This window comes from Acomys russatus, chromosome 18 (assembly GCF_903995435.1).
Source record: "Acomys russatus chromosome 18, mAcoRus1.1, whole genome shotgun sequence".
In the NCBI taxonomy this organism is placed as follows: domain Eukaryota; kingdom Metazoa; phylum Chordata; class Mammalia; order Rodentia; family Muridae; genus Acomys; species Acomys russatus.
The window spans coordinates 53,256,337-53,266,469 of record NC_067154.1 but is presented as its reverse complement, the minus strand read 5'-3'; the positions used below and the strand labels follow the sequence as shown (position 1 = coordinate 53,266,469).

The 10,133-nt window shown below is 37.7% G+C and overlaps 1 pseudogene; it reads right to left on the bottom strand.

Annotated features, from left to right (window-relative positions):
* Positions 1–9,029: 9,029 nt before the first annotated feature.
* On the bottom strand, positions 9,030–9,784 carry LOC127202402 (40S ribosomal protein S6-like; annotated as a pseudogene).
* Between the last annotated feature and the right edge of the window lie 349 nt (positions 9,785–10,133).

The following is a 10,133-nucleotide window of genomic DNA, read 5'->3' as shown; positions in this document are numbered from 1 at the left end:
GGTTGATGCCTCAGTCTCTGTAAACCCCCATAGGCCTAGATTACTTGGCTCTGTCTTCTTGTGGAGTTTTTGTTGCTCCCTGGTCCTTCTATCCTCCCCTCCCACTTCCACAAGACTCTCCTAGCTCCTCCCCTTGTTTGGCTCTGGGTCCCAGCATCTGCTTCAATCTGCTGCAGGGTGGAGTCTCTCAGAGTAAAGTTATGCTAAGCACAGCATAGTAGCATTAACAGTGTTGGCTCTCTGCTGTGCATTGGGTCTCAGGTTGGGCCAGGCATTGGTGAGACATTTTCTCAATATCTGATCCCTCTTTATCCTTGCACATCTTGTAGGCAGGGTAAATATTGGGTCGAAGATTTTGTGGGTGGGTTGATTTTCCCTTCCCTCTACTCAGTGTCCTGCCTGGCTAGAAGACAACCACTTCAGTCCTCCATTTCACTGCTGCTAGAAGTCTCAGCTAGAGTCCCACATCTCACCAAGAGCATACCCTGTCAAAGGTCTTCAGCTTGTCTCAGAGATGCCCCTGCTTGGTTTCCATTCTCTCATCTAGCTCTCCTGATTGCGGTAACCCAGAGCCAGAAAGACATATATGGTATATACTGACTTACAAGAAGATATAACCATACAGGTTTCAGGATAGCCATACAACAATCCTTAAAAGAATTTCTCAGCAACTTGGGTGCTCTATTTTGAGAATTCTCTATATAGATCTGCATTGTACTATTTGTCTTTCCTGATAACTTTTGATTTTTTTTTATATATTTGATAGTAGCCTTGTATTAAATGCATAGTTGGTGAAAATCATTTCCCATTCTGTGGGCTGCCACTTTATGGAAACTACAGTGCTCTTTGTCATTGACAGCTTTTCAGTTTTATCAGATCCCTTTTACTTATTGTAAGTCTTAATGCATGAATTATCAGCATTTTTTTGGAAAGTCTTTTGCTATGCCAATGGGTTTGAGGTTATCCCCCACTTGCTTTTCTACCAGCTTCAGCATATCTTCTTTTATTTTAATGTATTTGGTCCACTTGGAGTTGAGTTCTTTACAAGGTGACAGACATGGGTCTATTTGCATTCTTGTACATACAGTAATTAGTTTGACCAACACCAATTTGTGGAAGATGCTGTCTTTTTTTCTAGTGTGTATTTCTGGCTTCTTTACAAAACAGCAGGTGTCCCTTGGTCTGTGGATTATATCTGTAATTTCAATTTGATTTCATTGATCAACATGTCTGTTTTTGTGCCAATATCATGTTGTTTTTATAACTGTAGCTTCATAGTCAAACTTGAAATTGGGGATGTTAATACCACCAGCTGTTCTTTTATTATTCAGGACTGTTTTAGCTATCCTGGATCTTTGTTTTTCCATTTGAAGCTGAAGACTGTTATTTTAAGTTCTGTGAAAAATTATGTTGGAAATTTGATGGGGATTGCATTGAATCTGTAATTTGTTTTTGGTAGGATGATCATTTTTGGTAGAGGAATTTTAATACAGCAAAATGGCCACTCTGGCAAAAGATCAAATTGAAAGACTCAGGTCTGTGTGATCCAGCTGAAATACAGACATGCCTTAGTACACACCTTTAATCCCTCTAGCTGGAATAGAGATAAACTTTGGTACACACCTTTAATCATAAACAATGATGTGTAATTGAGGGCCATACAGAGTGAGGAATCAGTGAAAGATTTGACAGAATGAGTAGGAAGTAGGATATGCTCAAATCTTATTAGAGCAAATGGGAAATAGAGGCTACTTAAGTGCAGGGTAGGAAGAGAAAGATCTGGAGTTGAGTTCCATGTAATTGAGTTCAATTCAGTTCATGCAGTTATGTTCAGTTCCCTTCTGAAGGAGAGAAACCTGTTCTTTAGGATCCTAAGTGTGGGATTGAATGGTCTAGTAAGAGAACAGGTGATGTTAATTCACTAGAAGAGCAACCACCTCATGCAGGATCTTAATTGCTACCAGATGAAAAAAATCCTGTGAACAGACTCTGGGAGGAGCTATATAAACGAGCCCAGAACTGGTGGCAGTGCAGATTGGAGACTTGGGATAGATTTGGCTGTTCATCGCTGCCCTTCAAGATGCTCCTAGAGAAAACCACTTGAGGGACGGCTTCAGAGCTCTGGCTCCTGCTGAGGCTCTGGGGTCCGGTTACCCCCAGTTCCAGTGGAAGAAATCCTGTGTCTCCCGACCGGAGAATCATTCCTCGGGACTGACATCCTTAAGGTTTTATTTTTGTGTCAATTAATCCTCATTTCATACTGTTTTGGTTAATCTGGTTATAATTGATGTAGGCTCGGTCAATAAGTTGTTAATAAAATTTTTTGGTTAAGAAAATTGAGTCTACACCCTTCAGTGTGTACAGTCAGTGCAATCAATGCAGTTCAGTTATTGGAGTTCAGAGGGCATTTTCCTAAGCAGAGATATTCAATTAGAGGGCAAGAGAAGACATTTTGAATCAGTCATCTTGGAGAACAGTTGGGTTGAACAAGCCAGCCAGAGTTCATAAAGAACTAGAAAGGGTGATTTTATTCTGTAGTAAATTGCAGAGTCTGAAATATTCCAGGCCTAGGTTATCAGACAGAGCTGGAAGCTGAAGCCTTCAAGGTCCAAGAAGATTAGATTGTAATAAGATTAGAAGCTTCCAGTTCTTGGGATAGTTACATAGAAACACTCTGGGCTCAACACAAGCCCTGTATAGGTCAATCTTGGGTGTGGCTCTCATCTCATACTTTCCAGTGAGGAAATAAAACCAGTATTCATAATTTTTACTATATTTATCTTATCAATCCATGAGCTGTGAGATTTTTTTTTCATCTTTTCATATCTTCTGCAATTTCTTTCTTCAAAGACTTGAAGATTTTATATAAGTCTTTCACTTGCTTTGCTAGTTACTTCAAAATATTTCATATTATATGAGGCTAATGTGAAAGTTGTTGTCTCCCTGATTTCTTTCAGTCTGTTTCTCATTTGTATATACTAGGACTACTGACTTTTTTAGTTAATTTTTTTATCCACTTACATGGCTGAAAGAGCTTCTGAGATCTAAGAGTTTTCCAGTGTAATTTGTTATGTTAGTTATGCATATTATCATATCAACTACAAATAGATATACTTTGACATATTTCTTTCAATTTGTATCTGCTTCAGTTATTTTATTGTTCTAGCTAAGACTTACATACTGTACTGACTAGATATGAAGAGACTAGGCAACCTTGTCTTCTTCCTGATTTAAGTTGTGCCTTTGCTTTTCTCCATTTATGTTGATATTGGCTACATCTTTCTGTAATCTGACTTTATTATATTGAAACATGTTTCTTTTATCCCTAATCTCTCCAAAACTTTTAACATGAAAGGATTTTGGTCTTTTTCAATGTTTTTGTTTTTTTTTTTTTTTTTTTTTTTTTTTTTTTTTTTTTTTTTTTGTGTTCAATCAGTTTATATATTTGTGTTCAATCAGTTTATATATTGGATTACATATATCAATTGATGCATTTTGAACCACCCCTACATCTATTAATGAAGCCTATTTGATATTACTGGATTATCTTTCTGATGAAGTCTTGGATTCTTTGCCTTATTATGTAATAATTTTGTATCATCTATTTGCATAAGGGAAATTAGTCTATAATTTATGTTCTTTGTTGTCTCTTTATATGGTTTGGATATTAACATAATTGTGGCTCATAAAAAGAAAGAGTAATGTTCCTTCCATCTCTGTTTTGTGCAAAAAGATATTCCAAGATCCTCCTTTATCCAGAGCTGATGTCCATCCTTAATGTTAAGGTTGTTTCTTGGATTCAGCAGAAAGGTGTATCTTGTATGTGTATCTATTGTTTGTCTGTGTCTTTTTATTGGGTAATTGATAAAGAGAGTTATCAATGATCAGTGATTTTTGATTCCTGATGTTTTGCTTTTCTTTCTGTTATTGTTGTAGTGATGGTGGTAGTGGAGTGTGTGTGTGTGTGTGTGTGTGTGTGTGTGTGTGTGTGTGTATGTGTGTGTGTGTATTCAATAATATAACAGCAAGACAGAACTGAAATTAGGATCTCAGAAAATAATATAAAATTCTAATATGCAATGTAATTAAGCATATTTAATAAAGTAAACACTCTTAACACAAAAACATTCACACAAATGGTTTTGTAAGGTCTCTGTCTTGTGCTTGAGATTTATTGCATTACTCATGGCATATTATGGTAAGGATATTGGCCTCTAGTGGAGAGATACTGTCCTGGATTTTACTGACTGATTTTGCTTTTATGTTGTTGTTTAGGCCTCAGCCATTGGAAAGACTGTAAATACAGGTGCTGATATATGGTCCTTTCTTTTTAGTGTGCGTTTTGTTCCCTGGCTTCTGTTGCCCTCTTAGTTCTTTGAGACTGTTGTGCTTGTGTGTTGCCTGGTACAAAATGGTACTAGGATTTTTATAGGTGTAATCACTGACGGTTTCATTAAAAGGAGATCCTAAGTATTGGGAGCCAACACTTAGCAATGAGGATTGGCTGGGGAGAAGTGGGTGAGGGGATTCATAGGAGGGAGGAAACCATGGTGTTCCACAAGGGTCTGTGCAGTCTCCTGAGAATTAGAACAGGGAGTGAGTATAGACTAAAAGAGCAAGTCTTTTCTGGAGCTGATTATGAGACTGAGGAGTTGGATATAGAGGAGAGGAGGGAGAGTAAAGATCTGAAGCTTGTCTGTCTGCTTACTTGGTTCTTTATCATGTGTGGCTGTTGGAGTCTTAGAAAAGGCCTGCTGGGATAGGGGACTGGTAGCCTACTTTCTTTTTTGGTCAGAGTAATATCTAGTACCCAGAAAATGCCCATCATATTTGGGGATTGGGATAAAGCAATAAGTATATGGATGGAAATTTGGAGGTGAGAATATGTGTGGTTTACTGGAGATGTGGGGCATTAAGGAAGAGAGGTCTGCTACAAAGCTGGAGAAAAGAATCTGGGATTAGATTTTGAGGAGAATAGGGAGAGTTGAAAGTTTGTCTTTTCCAAACCTGCTTTCTTGGCCATAGTGCCCTGCTGGAAAAATTTGATAGAGCCATTTCTTTAATCAATAAGTTGTTCCTATTAACATTGTATGAAGTAGATAGACAAATGCAATTATGACTAACCTGTTGTTTAATATCTGTAAACTTAATATGTCATTTTAATATAGGTTAATTTGAATGATATTAGATATTGCTATAAAATTGTAGAAGCTGAAACAATATCTTGGTGGCAAAGTGCTTTTGTGATGCATGGGCTTAATCCTCATCCCTGAAGAGGGCAGACTTTATATATATAAATCATAGTAGAATAGGCATAGTGATTATAGGTTTTACTTTGCTTGAAAAAATGCCTACTTCCCTTAGTGATATAAATATTAATGATATTCCTTCCTAACCAAAGATAAATGTATAGAAGCTTCTATATAATATGTTTCCAGTCACCCCAAGATAAAAGACAGATGAAACAAGCCCAAATATTTGCTATGTTGAATGAGAGTTAATACTGAAACTACACATTGGGATCTCAAACTCACATTGCGTAAATCACGTTGTAGGCTTCCCCAAGCCAGGGAACTTATTCATGTGTTGTTTTAAGTGAAAATCCCAGATCCTTCTTTTAGCAATAAAGACTAAGGAGCCAGATGCTGGGGTGAAGAACGTGCTGCCTCAGAGAGGCAGAGAAAACACCCAGCTGACCTTCCTCCTCAGCTCATGTCCCAATGGAAAAGGCCCAAAAGGCTCACTAGCTCAGCTGACTGCCTAGGAAGAACTGGCCAACAAACCCAAGGCTAACTCAAAGCCCTAAAAGCCAAAGGCCAAGTAGCTGAGGAGCTCAAGATCTAGAGGGATAGGAGCCAAAGAGCTAAGAGCTAAAGAGCTAAAGTGCACAAGCTAATAAATTCCCATAACCCAAGAGCAAAAAGACCTAAAACCTACAGACCTCTTCTATTTCTACAGGCTGTGTTAAATACCACTCAACTCAAAGTCTCTCTTACTCTTTAATCCTGATCAGCTGGTTTCTCGCTCCACTTCTTGACATAGGGTTAACAATATTAAATCCTGTGTATAGATAGCTCTTGGTTAAAGGTGTGTTTTAGGGCTCAACCATGCCGAACAAAGACAGGTTTTCACAGTTTGCAATCTTAGACATCACAGTGAGATCAAAGATCCTGCAACATTCATGTTCGTTAGGAACTCAACACTTTCAGCTCATCATGTGCAAAGTGAGTATTTTGAAGTCTGACTCACTGTCTTACTCTTGTTGGGCTGGTGTTGAATACCCCAAGAATCTCCAGGAGTCAAAATCAATGTAATAGCATGAAAGATCTTTGTCAAGACTCCAGTCAGAAGCAACCCCCTGCTCTGGTTTGTGGTGATTTTTTTATAGATCCTTTTCCCTCCCAGCATTCCCAAAGCAGGGGTGAGGGGAGACTCAGCTTGGCAAGTACTTATCAAAAAAGGTACATAAGGGAGTCTAGTGTCCTAAGGTGATAGGCTGCAGAACAGGAGCCAAGGACACACCGAGGCTCTAAATTTCTTTTGATCTCCTTTGTTCATCTCTTCACAGAGGGGAGTGTCCCCTTTGGATTTCAGCTGAAGGTCCAGTCCAGTGCTAATTGGCTGTTGCTAGGGGAGTGAAGTGGGACAAGTACCTTTGATCTGACTTCCTTATCTCAGGCAGGCAGAAAGGAATGGGGTCACATGACTCAGGCTAGGGGAACGTTCCTGCAGCTGTGCTTAAGTTTCTCTGCACTTGTGTCTTATGACTTGTCACTTTGACTCTGAGATATGGATTTTAATTCTTTGGCTTCACACACTGAAGATAGAATGATTTATTGCAGAGAAGACACCAACCTGACTTTTCCTCTGCAAGACTTTCATGGGTAAAAGTGGTCCATGATATGAGGCACTCAAAAAACATTTTCTCATACTGTACTATCTTTTCAAAATTTTTATTTTTACTCCATCTCTTTGTTTTTCTTAGACTACTAAAAAGAGAAGAGTAACCATTTGGAATATACATTAACCAGTTATAATGGTTCCATTAGTCATTGTAAACTTTTTTCCCCCCATAGTTCTAAAAGTTCAGCATCTGCTCCAAATATCTACACCTGTTATGAGGATGACACAGCACTTTTCCAGCTACCTGACAGGTGTTCTCTGTGTCCTCATGTAAATTTTCTTCGATGGGGGTGTTCTTGTTTTTCTTCTTCTTTTAATGACCTCAGGGAAAGTAGTTTTGGACCCCACCCTTATGACTTCATATTAACTTAATTCTTTATTGAAAGAATCCTTTTTAATTTCATTTGTCAAAATTACTTTTTAAAAAATTTCTGTTTGGCTTGTATTGTGGAACATTATTAGTCTACACTTTGTATATTTAGTAACAATTTTACCTCCTTTAAAACTACATTAAACAATTTAAAGTGCTACCAAAATCCTCAATAGCTTTTCACAGAAAGTTATTGCTGGAAAATGGTGTGCCATAGTTTTTCCTGCTGTGGTCAACTTGAGTCATTTAATTTTTTTTTGTGGAAATAATGCATTTGCATTCTTTGTGACACATTCACCTCGTTAAAAGTAAGATTTGAAATTCAAATTTCCCTGGATCAATGCCAATACATTAAATTATTGACTTGTTTTGTTTTCTGACCAAAGTGGTTAATTTTCTCAGCAACTTGAGCCAATTTATCTCTACTGATGGCCAGAGTCTCATACTCTGCTTTAGAAAGATATTTCACAGTTGGTCCACAGGAAATTAATGGACATGCTGTGAATAATGGGATCTTTAATTAAATACAGTCAGAGAAAAACTGGGTAGAACAAAGCAGTTTTTTTCCCCTTGTCAAACTTCAAATAACTTTTAATTTGCTAACTTTGGATGTTTTGTTGTGGAGATCAGTTCTGCAATGCTTTATAAATGTACTTGAAAGCGAAGTCTTTCTGTTAATGGAATATCATAGAACACTGAATAGCTGTTTGCATATAGCATCCCTAAGGATAGGTAGATATATGTCACTGCTCTGTTAGATATGATTACAAATTTTTAATTCATGTTTGGCAAGGGTCCTCCTTCCTTTTCCCTAAATCAATTTGTATTTTCACCTGAACCATGTGATGAGGCTTTTATCCAGCAATATTGCCTTTTAGTTTATCAGTACTTGTCAAAACGTTAAACCCAATATCTTTTAAATAAGTATATTTTATGTAATATTTTATAATAAAGTTGATTTAAAAATAAAATAAAGAAAATTTTGATTAAAGGCATAATTAATTTATAGTATTTTACCATATTATATTAGTTCTCTGGTTTCTCTGTATTTGCTTGAGTAAAGCGTTCTGTGTTACTTTCATGATTGTTGGATGCATATGTTTCTAATTCAACATGATATAATCTTGTCTACTTTATTCAATTATATTCTGACATGGATCTTTGGTGTAAAGCTCAGACATTTTAAATGTCATCTACGCTTGTCTTTTAAAGGAAGTTCTACAAAATGGCACTAGAACATCTTGTTCTCTAAGATTCTGCCTTTGTTTCTCTTATCCTTTTATTTTTATTCAATTTGAATTGATTGTGCTCCTCAGCTTCTAGTAGTAAAGGCTTAAAAATTCTTCAATGGGTAGCTCTACTCTTCAGTGCATATTCACATTTGTACATAGTTACACAGTTACAACTTATCACATTCTCCTCAGATAGCAATGATTATAATTTTTTCACAATTAGTATTTGTTACTAAAGACTTTGACCACTTCCTTGCGTATTCAGACTGGATTACTGAAATCTTCAAAAGCTTTTGTTGGCAAGCTGATTAAGGAAAACTCTGAATTCAACGCATTGTACTTCCTAAAGGGTCTCCAATCAAAGATGTTGGACTTCCTGGTCCACCCTGTATTTTCACCATTTGTATTCAAAGTCATCCCCATCCTTAAGTAAAAGCATACAGGTTTTAAAAATAGATTCTTCTTTCAGTAATTCTTTCTTTCATTTTTTTTCAAGGCATGATCATTTATTTGCTACTCTTATTTTTAACTGGACTCAGACTTAGAAGTAGAAGCTCTCAGTGAGGACAGCCTACGCCTCTTGGCAATCTGTTCCTGGCGTTTTTCTTTGGCTTCCTTCATTCTCTTAGACAAAAGTTTAGCGTATTCTGCAGCCTCCTTGTTTTTCTTAGTACGCTGTTTCTTCAGAGCTATGCGTCGGAGTTTGTGTTGCAGGACACGGGGAGTGACAAGACGCTGAATCTTGTGTGCTTTGGTCCTGGGCTTCTTACCTTCCTTGTTTAAGGGCTTTCTGATAGCCTATCGGCGGACATCTTCTTCTTTAGAGAGATTGAAGAGCTTTCGGATTCTGCTAGCTCTTTTAGGTCCCAGCCGGCGAGGCACAGTAGTGTCTGTCAGTCCAGGAATATCCTTCTCTCCTTTTTTTTTTTTTTTTTTTTACAATAACCAAGTTGAGAACACTCAGATTGGCATCCACAATGCATCCACGAACAGATTTGCGCTTCCTCTCTCCTGTTCTCCTTGGTCTATAACAAGAATGCCCCTTACTCAAGAACAGAAGCACTCTGCCATGGGTCAAAAGGCCTTGCTTCACGGAAAACCCTTGTTTGTCGTTCCGACCGCTGATCCGGATGACATAACCCTTCCATTCTTCACCCAGAGCATGAGCAGCAACTTCTGTGGCCGTGCGCTTCTCATACAACGTACGAAGCTTGCGTTCACCGTCCACTTCAATGAGTTTCTGATAGCCGGTGGCATGGAAGGAGATATTCAGCTTCATCATGACACAGCCGACCACCTAGGAGGCGCCACTAAAAAGAGCCAGTACTTCCTTCAAAAGAGAGGACCAGTAGTTCAATAACTTTTGAGTTCTGACTTTATACCTAGTCAGATGCCACATTTAGATCTATCCATACATGGGTGAAAAACTGTTGAATGTTTTCACTGCCTCAAAAGATATGGCTCCTAAACCACATGATCTTACATTGACAAAAATGGGATAGTGGAACCCTTGCTTTCTCTATATGTGGCCTTTTGTGTATCATCATAGAACTTGACTAAATGCTCTATTCTTCCAATTTTGGCTAGTGACTTTAGTTGACTATTTTATTTGTCAAGTTATCTATTAC